The following is a 14449-nucleotide window of genomic DNA, read 5'->3' as shown; positions in this document are numbered from 1 at the left end:
CACTTATATAATAGAGTATTATTCTTATTTCAGAAAAAAAGACATCATGATATTTGCAGGTTAAATGATGGAACTAAAAAAAAAAATTCTGAGTGAGGTAACCCAGACTCAGAAAGACAAACATAGTATGCACTCACTTCTAAGTGTATATTAGATGTAAAGCAAAGGGTAACCAGGCCGAGATCCAGAGCTCCAGAGAAGCTAGGTAACAAGGAAGCCCCAAGGAGGGATGCATGGATCGCCCTGGGAAGGGGAATTAGATGAAATCCCCTGGGTAAACTGGGGGTGAGGAGGTGATGAAGGAGAGGCAATGGGGAAGGAGAACATGAGGGAACAGGATGGTCATAGAGAATGAAGTGGGAAAGCAATGTAAGAGGGAACTTGATAGAGAGAGTCACTATGGTTTTAGGGAGAAACCTGGTGCTAGAGAAATTCCCATGAATCCACAAGGATGAGCCCAGCTAAGATTCCTAGCAGTAGTGGAGAGGGTTCCTGAACCGGCCTTCCCCTATTATCAGATTGGTGACTACCCCAACTATCATTATAGAGGCTTCTCCAGTAATTGATGGACTCAGATGGGCCTTCTGTATGTGGAGAGACAGTTGTGAAGTTTGGACTATCTGAGGGGGCCCCCAGCAGTGGGATCAGGATCTATCCTTGGTGCTCAGCCTTGTTTGTTGGTGCCCATTCTCTGTGTTGAGATGTGATGCTATCCTTAATGCAGGGAAGAGGGACTTGGTACTGCCCCAAATTAATGTGTCCTTACCCCTCGGGAGGAGTAGAGAAGGTGTGGGCTGCTGTGGGGAGGCATGGGGAGTGTGAGCAGAGGGAGAACTGTGGTTGGAATGTAAAATGAAATTTAAAAAACAAATTGATCAATTTAAAAAACAATTGAACCCACTCCCCAAATCCTCTTAGCCAAGACTGGTGGTTCATGCCTACAATCTCAGCACTTAGCACGTGGAGAAAATAGAATGCAAGATACAATAATAAACATTATTCTTTATTTTTGTTTTATTATATTTTATTTTGTTGTGGTTTGTTGTTATATCTTAGAAGCCTTTTTTTTTTTTAAATGAGAGACAGAAAGGAAGTGGACCTGGATGAAAGAGACTGGGTGGAGCTGGGAGGAGTAGAGAAAGGGAGTCAGGAGAAATTGTATTCAGATTATAGTGAACTTGAAAAGAATCTGTTTTCAATAAGGTGGGTGGAGAAAAGTTTTAAAAAGAGAAGATCATTGTAGGACTTCAAATTAGAGGAAACTTATTTAAGTTTCTGTGCCAAATGATAAAGTGCATATAAATATATATCTATATCTCATGCAACATGTGGAATATATCATACCTGAAAATACGGTTGCTATTTATCTGACAGTGCTGGTGAACAGGGTGCATCTCACTGTGCACTTCTAATTTCTAGGTTTCATGCTGAATGTGAAGAGACAAAGAGAAGACAGATATGTGTAGCTGAGTCCCAAACTTTGCCTCATCCATACCCTCCTGATCCCATACAAGCATGAACAGAGGCAGAACCTTTCCCTGCCCCTCTAACAACAGCCAAGGCAATGAACAGAGGCTGCTTTGTAATAAGGCATTTACTTTTGATGCTTTCCTCCTTTTAGCAGGGCAGGGTTCTGGGAAGATAGCAAAGGAGGGGAAAGAGGAGAAGGGGGAAGGGAGGGAGAAAGAGAGAGAAGGGGTGTGGAGAGGGAGACAATGGGAAGAGTCAGGCTTCCAGCTAGAGTCAATTTACCACACCAAACAGCCTGGGAACCCTTTGGGACTAAGAGGTTATCTGGGTTGTTGGTGCATATTTTGAGTGTATTCACTCTTGATTTTAGCTCCATTGTAGCCAGGCCTACATTTTCCTCTAGCTTCATGTGCAGAGATTTCCAGGGCCAGTCCTTTTCCATTAGCTGAACTCAGTTTGCCCATCTGTATACTGGGACTCTGCCTTCTAATCTTGGCTCTCAGTGCCCTTTTCAGCAGGCTATGCTTTTGTTTATGAGTAGGTTATTCTTCTACCCCGCTCACGCTAGATATGGGCCATGTTGTATCTGCTCCTGGACTCTGCCCCATGGTTCTTTTGTGAGGCCCTCCATTTGCGCTCCTTAGACTGGGGAGGGGAGTCCCTGCTAAGTCTTTAGTCTTACTAAGTGCCTGTTGTATGCCAGGTGCTGTCTTCCATGTTACCAACTCCTCTTGGCCACACTTGTTATAGATCTGCTTGGATTAAATGCCCCTTCTCCACCGAGTTTTCTGTGGCAGGAGTGGCACCTTTCTCTTGGTGTTCTTTCTCCTCTACCTAACCTCAACAGAGCAATGTGCTGCTAATCCCCTTCTCAATTGTCTGTAACTAGGTCTCTGACGTCAACATTCAAGTCTGCATCATTTCCAGAACATGGGAGACATACCTCCTCTTGGTACCATGCAGACTTAGGCCTGTAGTGAGGCTTTCCCTTCCAAACCTTTCCTGCCCTTTCTGGAGACTAGGACAATACTCCGTGCTTTCCACTGCCCTCCACTCTGCCTCAGCCAATGGATCCTGAATAAATAGCTGCGGTGGATTTAGGAGGTTGCCGGGGCAGTGGGCCTCTGCCTGTGTTTAACAGTACCTGAACACACTTTTTAAAAAAAAAAAAATGGAGAGCTCACCATCAGATTCAGACTCCTTCCCTTCTATTGGGAAATCCTTCCTTGAAAGGAGCTGAAGTCCATCTCTGAGACCGGGAGTCATACGTAGTCAGCTAAAGAAAGCTCATGGACACCAGGCAAGGCACCCACCCCCTCAGCTATAGGAATTGTATCCAGAGTCAGATGATCAGCTCCAAGCGATATAGAAATTGAATAAAGGGTTGGATCCTCTGATTTGACTCAACAGTCCTGGTCATTACCTATGGACATCCCCGACCTTAGACTACGGAATATGGTGGCTGAGGCCATGACTCAAGTCTTCCCAATGCTGACCACCTATCTGCAGGCTGTTCGTGGCTAGTTTCTGGAACAGAAGCATCTGACCCTGAAACTTGGGTGTTTAGCTCCTCTACCACTATGCCTTCATTCCACGTCCCCTCATTCCTCCCTGTTCTGATTGGTGTGAAAGGAAAGGCAGATGACATTAATGCCCACTATGTGACAGATACTTTCTTACATGCTAGCTACTATGTCTCATAATGCTGTGCAAGCATGTAGCATTGTTATTCACATATGATGAACATAGTAACTGAGACCTGAAGCAGTGGAGGTATAATTTTAGTTTTGCATTGCTCTGGTTATGGTAGCAAGCTTAAGAGGGCAGGTTTTAAAGCCAGATTTCATGAATTTGAATCTCAGCCCTTCCACTTCACAGCAGTGTGACTGTGAGCAAGTTACTCAACCTCTCTGAATCTCCGTGTTCTTACTTCTAAAATGGTAGTAATTATGCTAACAATTTAAGAAACATTGTGATGACTAACTATATATAACACCAAAGGCCCAAGTTGTTAACATTGAATATCATATCAAGGATTTCTTATAACTATTATTCTGTTAATTTTTCTTGCTAGAATTTATTGAACCCCCCCATTAAAAACTGGGTATGCTAGGCATTCTGCATTTAAGATGGTCCCTGACCTTAAACCAAGTGTGGTGGCTCATGTTTGTAATATCAGACTATGGGAGGATGAGGCAGAAAGATTGCACGAGTTCAAGGCATATCTGGGCTGCAGCGTGAAAGCCTGCGTCAAAATAAAAAATGCGAGCCGGGCGATGGTGGCGCATGCCTTTAATCCCAGCACTCGGGAGGCAGAGGCAGGCAGATCTCTGTGAGTTCGAGACCAGCCTGGTCTACAGAGCTAGTTCCAGGAACAGGCTCCAAAGCCACAGAGAAACCCTGTCTCAAAAAAACCAAAATAAATAAATAAATAAATAAATAAATAAATAAAAAATGCGTAAGGATCTTAAATCTTGTTAGTTACACAAATGCTTCCTTTTTCTTGAAGAGAAGCTCAGGACTCAGGTCTCAGAATTGCCTAGCCTGAGGTTTCCAGCTCTGAGTAGTACAATCATTTCTGCAACTGGAACCACAGCTTGGTGGGATTGTGGGAAATGCGAATAAGGCAAATTGTCTTTATTAAAGGGTTAAATAAGACAAAGTCTTTTTTTTTTAATAATAGAGAATCCACTTGAAAAAAATTGAAATTTCCCCCGGGCCAGCACTTCTTCAAATCAAAATGTGTGTTCCACGATGCATGGTATTCTCAGAATTTGTGCTTCACTTACCAGCTAAGCCATTTAAGTTACCCAAGTGGATAAGCATGTCAGGCCCAGCTCTGACCCCTCAGGCTAAGGCACAGGCTCCCTTTTGTGGTAGAGATAAAAACCAAACCAAAAACCAAATGGGATTCTGCTCAGTGTTCTTGACTTTGATTGGGCACGGCTATGTGCCATTCTGCGCAAGTCAAACTTCTTGCCTTGCTAAAATGGCTTTGTGATTATTTTCTTGAGACTCCAAACCTAGTTCTATTTCTTTTCTTTTCTTTCTTTCTCTTTTTGTTTTTATTTATTTGTTTGTGTGAAGGTTTGTTGTTGTAGTTGTTGTTGTTTGAGACATGGTATCTCTGTGTAACATCCGGACTTATTTCTAAGAAGAGTAAGGCCTACATCCTTACAGTCCTGCCCAAGAAGAGTTTAAAACAGTTCATAGCTGTCAGTCTCTATCTCTTTCCAGTGAATTTATCAGTCCCTTGAATTAGCAAAGGGTATGGAATTGGAGAGGATAGTGATGGGAGTGTATGAATCCGTGTTCTGAGAGCAAGGAAGACACAGTATCTGCCTATGAAAAGCCATGAGATATTCTGTTCTCAGGGAACCCATGTCTGAAAGTGACACCCACTTCTGTTCCTCGCTTCATTGAGTCTGAAGGTGGTCCAAGCTCTTTGTTAAGAGCTCTCATGTGAGGAAGGAGCCTGAGCTTCTTCTGAGTTACTGTGAAAGTAGCCCTGTTGTAGACCTGGACGTCCCATTCCGTGGAGAGACTTGACAGAATCTTCCTTTGTATCTTTCTCTTGAAGCCCAAACCCCCACTTTCTGAATTTCAAGGAGACTAATCCCTTGTCTTGGAGCTTGGTCCCATCCCAATATACAGGCAGTAGGATGGAGGACTCCTGGGTTTCTCCCTCTTTGTGCCAGTTCCTGTTGATCTCCACCAGGGATCTCTTCCCAACTTTTCCAAGAATAAACCTTGGAACATGAAAGATTCCAGAAAACTAGGTGAGAAAGGCTCCCATTTAAACCTATAAGAAAGATTTAGGATGGGGAATATGGGATTTCCTTGGTGGAGTCTAGAACCTCTGGGTAAACCCAAGAGTATGAGCTTGCTGGGAGGACAAGGGATACCTTACCTCCAGGAAAAGAGGAGGCTTCGGTTCAACCTCCATTCCTGTACAGGTGACCCTGCAGTGGGAGTTGCTCAGTGCTTGCCATAGGACAAAGGATCCTTGAGAGGTACAAGCTTCTGGGCATAGCTCCTATGTTGGGGGTAGCTGCTGTAAGAATCCTATTCCTGACCTAGGAAAGGAGTTAACCTCTCCTGGTATTGGTCAGGAAAGATTCTAGGGGACCTAACTTCCCAGAACATGTAGTAAGATGATTACAATTTGAGTTAATACTCCTTAGGAGGAGACAGTGGGTCCCTGGCAGGGGGCTCTTGAGATTATAGATCACATCTGATCTGAAGCAATCTACCACAGGATGGAACAGAAGAGATAGGGGCAGTATATCAGCTATCTGAGTCACGAAGAGAGTTATGAATTTGGGCCACAGTTAACCTAAAAGGGGCAAGGAACCACTCACAACCAGACAAGCTATGTGCTGTCCTCACCTTCACATGGCAGGAAGGTATTACTATACTTGTTTGACAAAAAGAAATGGATGCAATGCATAAAAGACTTAGCATGACATCAGCAAAGCACTGTGCTCAGGGATTTGTACTTAGCCTAGTCCCACTGCTGTGCAAGATGGACCTGAAAGTATCACAGGGAGTAGATCCAACTGTATGTGGGCTTAGATGGTGTGGAAACTGGATTGGAACCCATGTTATGGCACCTGGTTGGAGCTCATGCTTGTGAGAATACTCTTTTCTTCTTGGTGGTTGTCAGGTAAGGAAGGACGTGTGGCCCACCTCCCCGTTCCCCTTGCACTTGAAGCCTCAAGGGTTATGAGCTCTGAGGGTTATTCTAACACCTCATCACTCACCTCTTTGCCCAGAAACTTGTCACCTCATTTGCCCTGAGGCCAAGACAGATGCAAGTTGTTGAACATTTCTGGGAAATGCTCAAGAACTGTCAGTGGCTCTGCTATGGATAAAAAGGGAGGGAAGAGGCTAGTAGCAGAAATAACAGCCACATCAGGAGTTAGACATTTAAAGTCTCAGGAAGCTCTGAACATAAAGAAATCCAGACATGATCTCAAGTCAGCCTGGGGTGTTATAAAGTCGTCTAACCTGGAAGAAGAGATAAGGTGTGTGGGTAAGGCTCGAATGTAGCCAGAAGTCATTACTTTACCAACTATGGACTTCTGAGATTCAACAAAGTACCCAAAGCAATCTATCATGAAGAGGAAAAGTCAAGTGCACTAACTACATCAGCCATCGGGACCTCAAGGTAGTCAGGAAATGGGGGTAGAGGTGGGCCCTGTATGTCTAAGGTATCTAACAACACAGGCCACTCTCTTTCTTAGACATTTTCTTTCTTTTTTTGTTATTTTTGACTTATGTTTTTCTTTCTTCCTTTTATTTTTTGTGATTCTTAACAAAAAATAAAACTTGGAACCAAAAACATAATTCTTGATCATAATGTAAACTGTCTTTACCATACTAAAATAGGATTCTAATATAAGTTTTAGAATTTATTTATTAGTGGGCACAGTTTTAGAAGATCATAAATGACAGTAAACTAAAAATTACTGACTTTTCTAGTTGATTTTTCTGAAAGTCATATACCTATGCTTGGGAGCAAGTGAGTCAGTTGAAAAACTGGAAAGACAGGAAAGGGTTGTGTCTCAGTGAAAGATTGTGGGCTCATGCTGTCCAAGGTCCTGGGTCCAATTCTCAATATTAAGAAGTAAAAAGTAGAAGTAAGGTAGCAGAATATGGACAAAGACGAAGAAACTAAAATACAGAATTAATAAATTTTAAAGAAATGGGTTACTATTCTGTAAGAAGTAAGTAAGATCTAAGGATGGAATAAAATTCAGATCATTATTTGACTAAGGACCTATATTTTCCTCTGGGTGTGGTGAAAAATGTCTATAATATATAATGCTAGCAAAAGCTGTGAGGGAACTGAGGCAAGAGGATCATGAGTTCTGGGCCAGCCTATTATATGGTGACAAATGATCCTGTCACAAAACAGAAGAAAGTATCCAAAGTCAAACAACAAGCATATGTTGTTTTTATATTCTGAACCCATCAGGGGCTATCACAATGATGAACCTTGGGATGATCTTCTATACAGAAAAATTACTCAAAAGTTCATTATTCATTGACTCATGAATATTTCAGACCAAGAAGGCTTTAATGTCACCAAATAAAAAGGTATATCCCAGTCTAGAGTATCATATAAATGTCATCATCTGAGTAGAAAAGCTTTTAGATTTTAGTCTTAACAACCCCCAATTTCTGAGTCACAGATGGTCATTTTACAATCTCTTCTTATCTTTCACATTATTGCTTACATCCTGTGAAAACAATAACTACTTTTAAAAAACTTGGCAATATCTCAAACCATTTTAGAATAAGGACAATGTATTGTTGCCATATGTGATCTTGTAAACAATCTTAATTGGGTTAAGAATGTAGCCTCAAACAAATTTTTTTCCTTTTTTACCGATTTTATTGAGCTATACATTTTTTCCACTCCCCTCCCTTTCTCTTTCCTCATGTTCAACCCTATTCTGCTCCCAATTTACTCAGGAAATCTTGTCTTTTACTACTACCCATGTAGATTAGATCTATGTAAGTCTCTCTTTGGGTCCTCATTGTTGTCTAGGTTCTCTGGGATTGTGATTTGTAGGTTGGTTTTCTTTGCTTTATGTTTAAAAACCACTTATGAGTGAGTACATATGATAATTGTCTTTCTGGATCTGTGTTGCCCCACTCAATATGATGTCTCTAGATCCGTCCATTTGCCCACAAATTTCAAGGTGTCATTATTTTTCTCTGCTGTGTAGTACTCCATTGTTTAAATGTACCACATTTTCCTTATCCATTCTTTGTTTGAGGGGCATTTAGGTTGTTCCCAGGTTCTGGCTATGACAAAAAAAATACTGCTATGAACATCTTGGAGCACATGTCCTCGTGGCACGATTGAGCATCCTTTGGATATATACCCAAAAATGGTATTGCTGGGTCTTGAGGAAAGTTGTTTCCTAATTTTCTGAGAAATTTCCATACTGATATTCAAAGGGGCTGTACCAGCTTGCACTTCCACCAGCAATGCCGGAATGTTCCCTTTATCCTACAATCTCTCCAGCATAAGTTGTCGTCAAATATGGTGTGGGATTCCCCTCTGTAGGCTATGAATATCATTGGTTAATAAAGAAGTTGTTTTGGGCCTGTGATAGATTAGAGAACAGGTAGGCAGGGAAAACTAAACTGAATGCTGGGGAAAAGGAGGCTGAGTAAGAGAGAAGCCATGGAGCCGCCACCAGGGAAAGGCATGCTGAAACTTTTTCAGTAAGCCAGAGCCACATGGCAACACAGAATACTAGAAATGGTTTAAATTAAGATATAGGAGTTAACCGATAAGAAGCCAGAGCTACTGGGCCAAGCAGTGATTTAATTAATACAGTTTCTATGTGCTTATTTTGGTTCTGGTTGGCCGGGACAAAGAAGCAGCCTCATACATCTTTACATGGCTTGTTTTTCTTATTCTATTACTTTTTCTACACGTTTAATATTTATTTCTGTCCATTTGCATGCAAAATTCAAGAAGCCCTTGTTTTTTACTGCTGAGTAGTACTCTAATATGTATATATTCTATACTTTCTTCATCCATTCTTCCATTGAAGGACATCTAGGTTGTTTCCAGGTTCTGGCTATTACAAACAATGCTGCTATGAACATAGTTGAGCATATACTTTTGTTGTTTGATAGGGTATGTCTTGGGTATATTCCCAAGAGTGGTATTGCTGGGTCCAGGAATTTGATCCTGAATTTTCTGAGAAACCGCCACACTGCTTTCCAAAGTGATTGCACAAGTTTGCATTCCCACCAGCAATGGATGAGTGTACCCCTTTCTCCACAACCTCTCCAGCAAAGGCTATCATTGGTGTTTTTGATTTTAGCCATTCTGACAGGTGTAAGATGATATCTTAAAGTTGTCTTGATTTGCATTTAGCTGATCGTTAAGGAAGTTGAACATGACCTTAAGGGTCTTTTGGCCATTTGAAATTCCGCTCTCGAGAATTCTCTCTTCAGCTCAGTGTTCCATTTTATAATTGGGTTTATTAGCATTTTACAGTCTAGTTTCTTGAGTTCTTTATATATTTTGGAGATTAGATCTTTTGAGTTTTGGGGCTAAGAGACAGAATATTAATTTATTTTAAATGGGAAACTGCGTATGCAAGAGGCAATGACCAGACCCTGGATGAAAATAGCGCTGTGATCGGTCATTCTTTCACCGCACAGATTGAGTGAACAAAACACTTCTTCGCATCATCTTCAAGATTGAAGGACAAACCAATTTGCCTTTGAATACATCTAATATGCCCGCTAGTCCATGGCACTCCATGCCAGGCTTCCAGCTGCCTGGGATCCTACTTCATCTTCTCAAGAAATTCCCAAAGTCTTGGGTGCTTTAAAAGATATCTCCAACACAAAGCTTTCTCACTTTAATCTCTGGAGAACACAAATGTCTGACTCTGTTGATTTAACAAGTTGCAAACAAGCAGCCTCTATTTGTTCTTCCATGGGTAGCCCCTCTGTCCCTTCACCTAAGCCTTGGATGGTTCTGTTATCAGTAGCCTTGAAGCCTCAATAATGGGATGTTGTTGCCTCTCTTCCAAAAGAACGAAATGTCCCTCTGAATGGAGACATTCCACTCTCTCCCTGGTGAAGAGTTGGTTCAGTTGGGTCAGCCAACCAGAAGACCAAAGGATCCCTTCTCCAAAATGGGGCTCCTTCCACTTAAGCCACACTAGAAAGAGAAAGGGGCCATACTGATTCATCTTCCAGGAGGTAATCTGCTTTCCCTTACCATACCCCTGCCCCTCCAGCAGTCTCCCACAGAGCTGCAGTCTCTCACCCTCTTGACTCTGGCCACTTTACTTCTCTTTTCTAGGTGTTTTTTTTTTATGCACTGAAATATTTTGCCTGCATTGATGTCTGTGTACCATGCAGGTGCCTGCTATCCAAGCAGACTAGAAAAGACATCTGATACCCTGGAATTGGAATGGTTGTGAGCACCCTGCTGGATGCTGGGAAACTCACCCAAGTTCTCTGCAGAAACAAGGGATGTAAAGGCGTCAGGGTTTCTCTCTTAAACTCTAAGGACATCGTCATCCAACAACTAGAGAGAACGCTCAGTGATTAAGAGCACTTTATCTTTTTTCTCTTTTTTATTGTTTTTATTGACCTCTACATTTTCTCTGTTCCCGTGTATTCTTCCTCCTCTCTCCCCTTCTATCCTGTGCTTTGACCCGCATGCTCCCAGTTTTTTTTTTTAAAGATCTTATCTTTTTCACCTTCCTATGAAGGTTTATGTATGTCTCTCTTAGGGTCCTCTTTTTTTCTCTAGGTTCTCTGGGATTGTGAGTTGTAGACTGGTTTTTCTTTCCTTTATGTCTAAAACCCATTTATGAATGTGTACATACTATATTTCTCTTTCTGGATCTGGGTTACCTCACTCACTATGGTTTCTTTCTAGATCCATCCATTTGTCTGCAAATTTCAAGATGTCATTCTTTTTAACACCTAAATAGTACTCCATTTTTAAAATGTACCACATTCTCGTTTTCCATTCTTTGGTAGAGGAGCATCTAGGTTGTTTCCAGGTTCTGGCTATGACAAATAATGCTGCTGTGAACATAATAGAGCACATGTCCTTGTGGTATGATTGAGCATCCTTTGGGTATATACCCAAAAGTGATATTGTTGTGTCTTGAGGTAAATTGCTTACTAATTTTCTGAGAAATCCCCATATTGATTTTCAAAGCTGCTGTAGAAGGTGTGCACTCCCACCAGCAATGGAGGACCATTCCCCTTACCCCACATCCTCTCCAGCATAAAATGTCATCACTGTTTTTGATCTTGGCCCTTCAGACATGTATAAGAAGGAATCTCAGAGTTGGTTTTATTAGCCTTTTTCTGATGAGCCCTTGATCTTCCAGAAGACCCTTGGTCAGTTCTCAGCATCCAAATATAGGATCATAAACATCTGTTAAATGCAGTTTCTGGGAATCAAACACTCCCTTCTCTCCTCTTCCAGCACCATCCACCCAAGGGCTGTACATGTGTGCATGCAGGCAAAATACCCATACACATAGAAGAGCATAAATAAATCTAAACTGTTATTGTCATCAAATATTCATTTAGTATTTTAAAATCACATTATTAATGAGACCCAGAACCTCAAGAGGATGTGCTCATTTTTCTGGAATCAATATAGATTATTAAAATAATTGTTTATGGTTTTGTTTCTTGAGGCAGGCTTTCTCTGAGGAATAGCCTTGTCTGTCCTGGAACTCACTTCGTAGACCAGGCTGGCTTAAAACTCATACAGATCTTCCTACCTCTGCCTCCTCAGTGCTGGGATTAGAGGCGATCGCCAGGGCAGATGTCAATATGTCTTAAAATATATAATAAAGATGAGATGAACTATTTGTTTCTTTGGGGTGTTTCTCCTCATAGTATAAAAACGTTTGGTTATTTTTTAAAAAATCTATAATTGTCTGACACAGAAAAGTTAAGGAAGTCTGGTAATTTAGTAATGGGATCTGAGTATCAGTAATGAGGTCAATCTCTCTTCTCTTCTTAGTTCTTAAGTCTCTTTATGAATGTGTGTGGGTTTAATTTCTCTCATTTATATTCCCCACAAATACACACACATGTCACTCTTTTCTTTTGGGTTACTATCCCCGTTAAAGAACACAGTTGTAAACCTTTTATTCTTATGCATTTTCACATGTAAGTAAATCCCTTGTAGTGTTTGTGTTCAGAGATTGCGCACTGATCAAACAGTGGTGATGCTACCAATCAGCTGGCTGGATGCCATTTGCTTCACCTGCATAGAAATCCCTGTGGGTAGATGGGAAGGCCTTCAAGTTCTGATAGATGTCAGATTTTCCTTCCCACTGCACTTGACAGCTGCCAGCCATGACTGTATGCACATTAGTATGGAAACAGGGTCCCTCGGCCCTTTAAGTAGTACGGAACTTTTGGTCCTAGAACGTTCACATTGCCCAGTTCTTTGTTCCAACTTGCACCACAGCTTCAGGGCAGTCCAAGTACCATGGCTCCTCCATCCCTAATAGTAACCATTGGTACAGCTCTTCTGTAGGTCCAGGGCTCAGTGCTACTTAACCCTTAATACAAGATGGCATTGCAAGTCTGAGCCCCAGCTTCTAAGACTCTTGACCCTCTCCACAACCAAGAACTGGACCGAGCCCCAGGAGTCCTGTTGAAGAGAGAGAGAGGAGGGATTGCTCAAGCCACTTTGGTCAAGGTCACTCACAGAGACAGCACAGCTGAGCTGGTGGGAGCTCAAGGACTCTGGACCTGTAGCTAGGGAGCCCACATGTGACTGACCTAGGCCCCCTCTTGTGTGTGAGAGTGTAGCCTGGTCTATTTGCGGGACCCCTAGCAATGGGATCAGGACCTATACCTGATGCAGACTCTGATACTCAGAACCTATCCCCATGCTGGTTGCCCTAACCAGCCTTGAGGCAGGGGGAGGAGCTTGGTCCCCCTTCAAGTTGATGTGTCAGGCTTTGTTGACTCCCTTTGGAGGCCTGCCCCTTTCTTAACAGACAAGGAGGAAAAATGGGTGAGGGGAGTAGATAGGGTGGGAAGAAAAAAGAGGAGAGGAGGGAGGGGAAACTGTGGTTGGGATGTAAAATAAATGAATGAATAAATAATAGAAATATCCTTGACCCTGAAATATATAGATAGCCCAGTGGAACCCTCCACCCACTAGGACTTTCATGTTATCTTTCCTGTCACCTTACAGCTCTTCTCTTTCAGTATCGACCCTCCTTGCTCTCTTGACTCCTTTCTACTTCCCCTGCCCTTATTTCTTTCCTGGCCCCTTCAGATTTTTCAGCTGTTGCTCTTCAGCTGTGAGACAGCTGGTTGATTTGATGCTTCTTCTACTTGGCCTTCCTTCCCCACTGTCACTGCCAATCCAGTGTCCTCTGTCTGCCTGTCCCTGTCTCCCTGTCCCTTGCCCACATCTGTCTCATGCTCCTTCTTTGAGACACAACCTCACATAGCCCAGGTGAGCATTTAAACACGACCATGCTGCTTCCCTTGCTGAGAGCTGTGATTCCAAGTGAGACTCACCTTACTTGGTTCTGCTGGTGTTTTCTCCATCCCATCAGCAACACTACTGAAACTGGTAAGGAAAGACAAAGCAAGAGAAGCCTTGTCTGGTGTCTAAGGCTGCAACACCAGATCACACAGCACAGGAGAGCTTCTTCCAGCCAAGCCTGAACAACCTGATTATACAGTATAAAATGGATGTGGGGACCAATTCCAACCATCTGGCAGAAACAATCACAATCTTGCCTCTTAGCATCAACCAGTATCACTCAGGTTTGTGCTGTGTCCCAGGGCAGCCTTGCCTCTTAAAACCAATCGCAGTCACTGAGACTTTGCTTTGAAAGCAGTCACAGCCTTGTATCTTAGCAACAGACACTACAGCAACTACCTTAGGCCATCACGAAATGGGCTCCCCTCTGGCTTATGGTAAACTATTCCAGACCCTTCTCAGTTGTACTGAGGCCTGTGATAACAGTATATCTGATGCAAACAGTTTCAAATCATCCAGGCTAGGGTCATACCCTCTGACTAGCACAAATCAATTGTGGACTTGGGGGAGTTTTCTCAAGGTATCTGTGGAGAGTTCAAGACTGTTAGTGATGACTTGAGTAGTCTGCCTAGCTGTTTGATTGACAGTCCTCAAGGCAGGCAGGGCACCAAGGAGAGTTCAACAGTTACCAATTAAGTTAGCACATGCTTTATCATCTTTGCTTATAGGAAATAAACAGTAGTAAGTATTTTTACAATCATAACTCAATGAACACCAACAGTGATTTAATAAAAAACAAAACTGACCTCAATGAGGATAGGCCTCTCTCATCTCAATCAAGGGAAGCTTTGTCAGACAGGCCTTTTGCATCTCCTAGTTCCTTCTCCTAGTCAGGAAGTTCCTGACAAGGCAGAGTGACTTAAGACTAGAGAGTATTGGTGAACG

This window comes from Microtus oregoni, unplaced genomic scaffold (assembly GCF_018167655.1).
Source record: "Microtus oregoni isolate MIOR12 unplaced genomic scaffold, Mior012 000050F_003, whole genome shotgun sequence".
NCBI lineage: Eukaryota > Metazoa > Chordata > Mammalia > Rodentia > Cricetidae > Microtus > Microtus oregoni.
The sequence above is the reverse complement of the archived record's forward strand: the minus strand, read 5'-3'. Positions refer to the sequence as shown.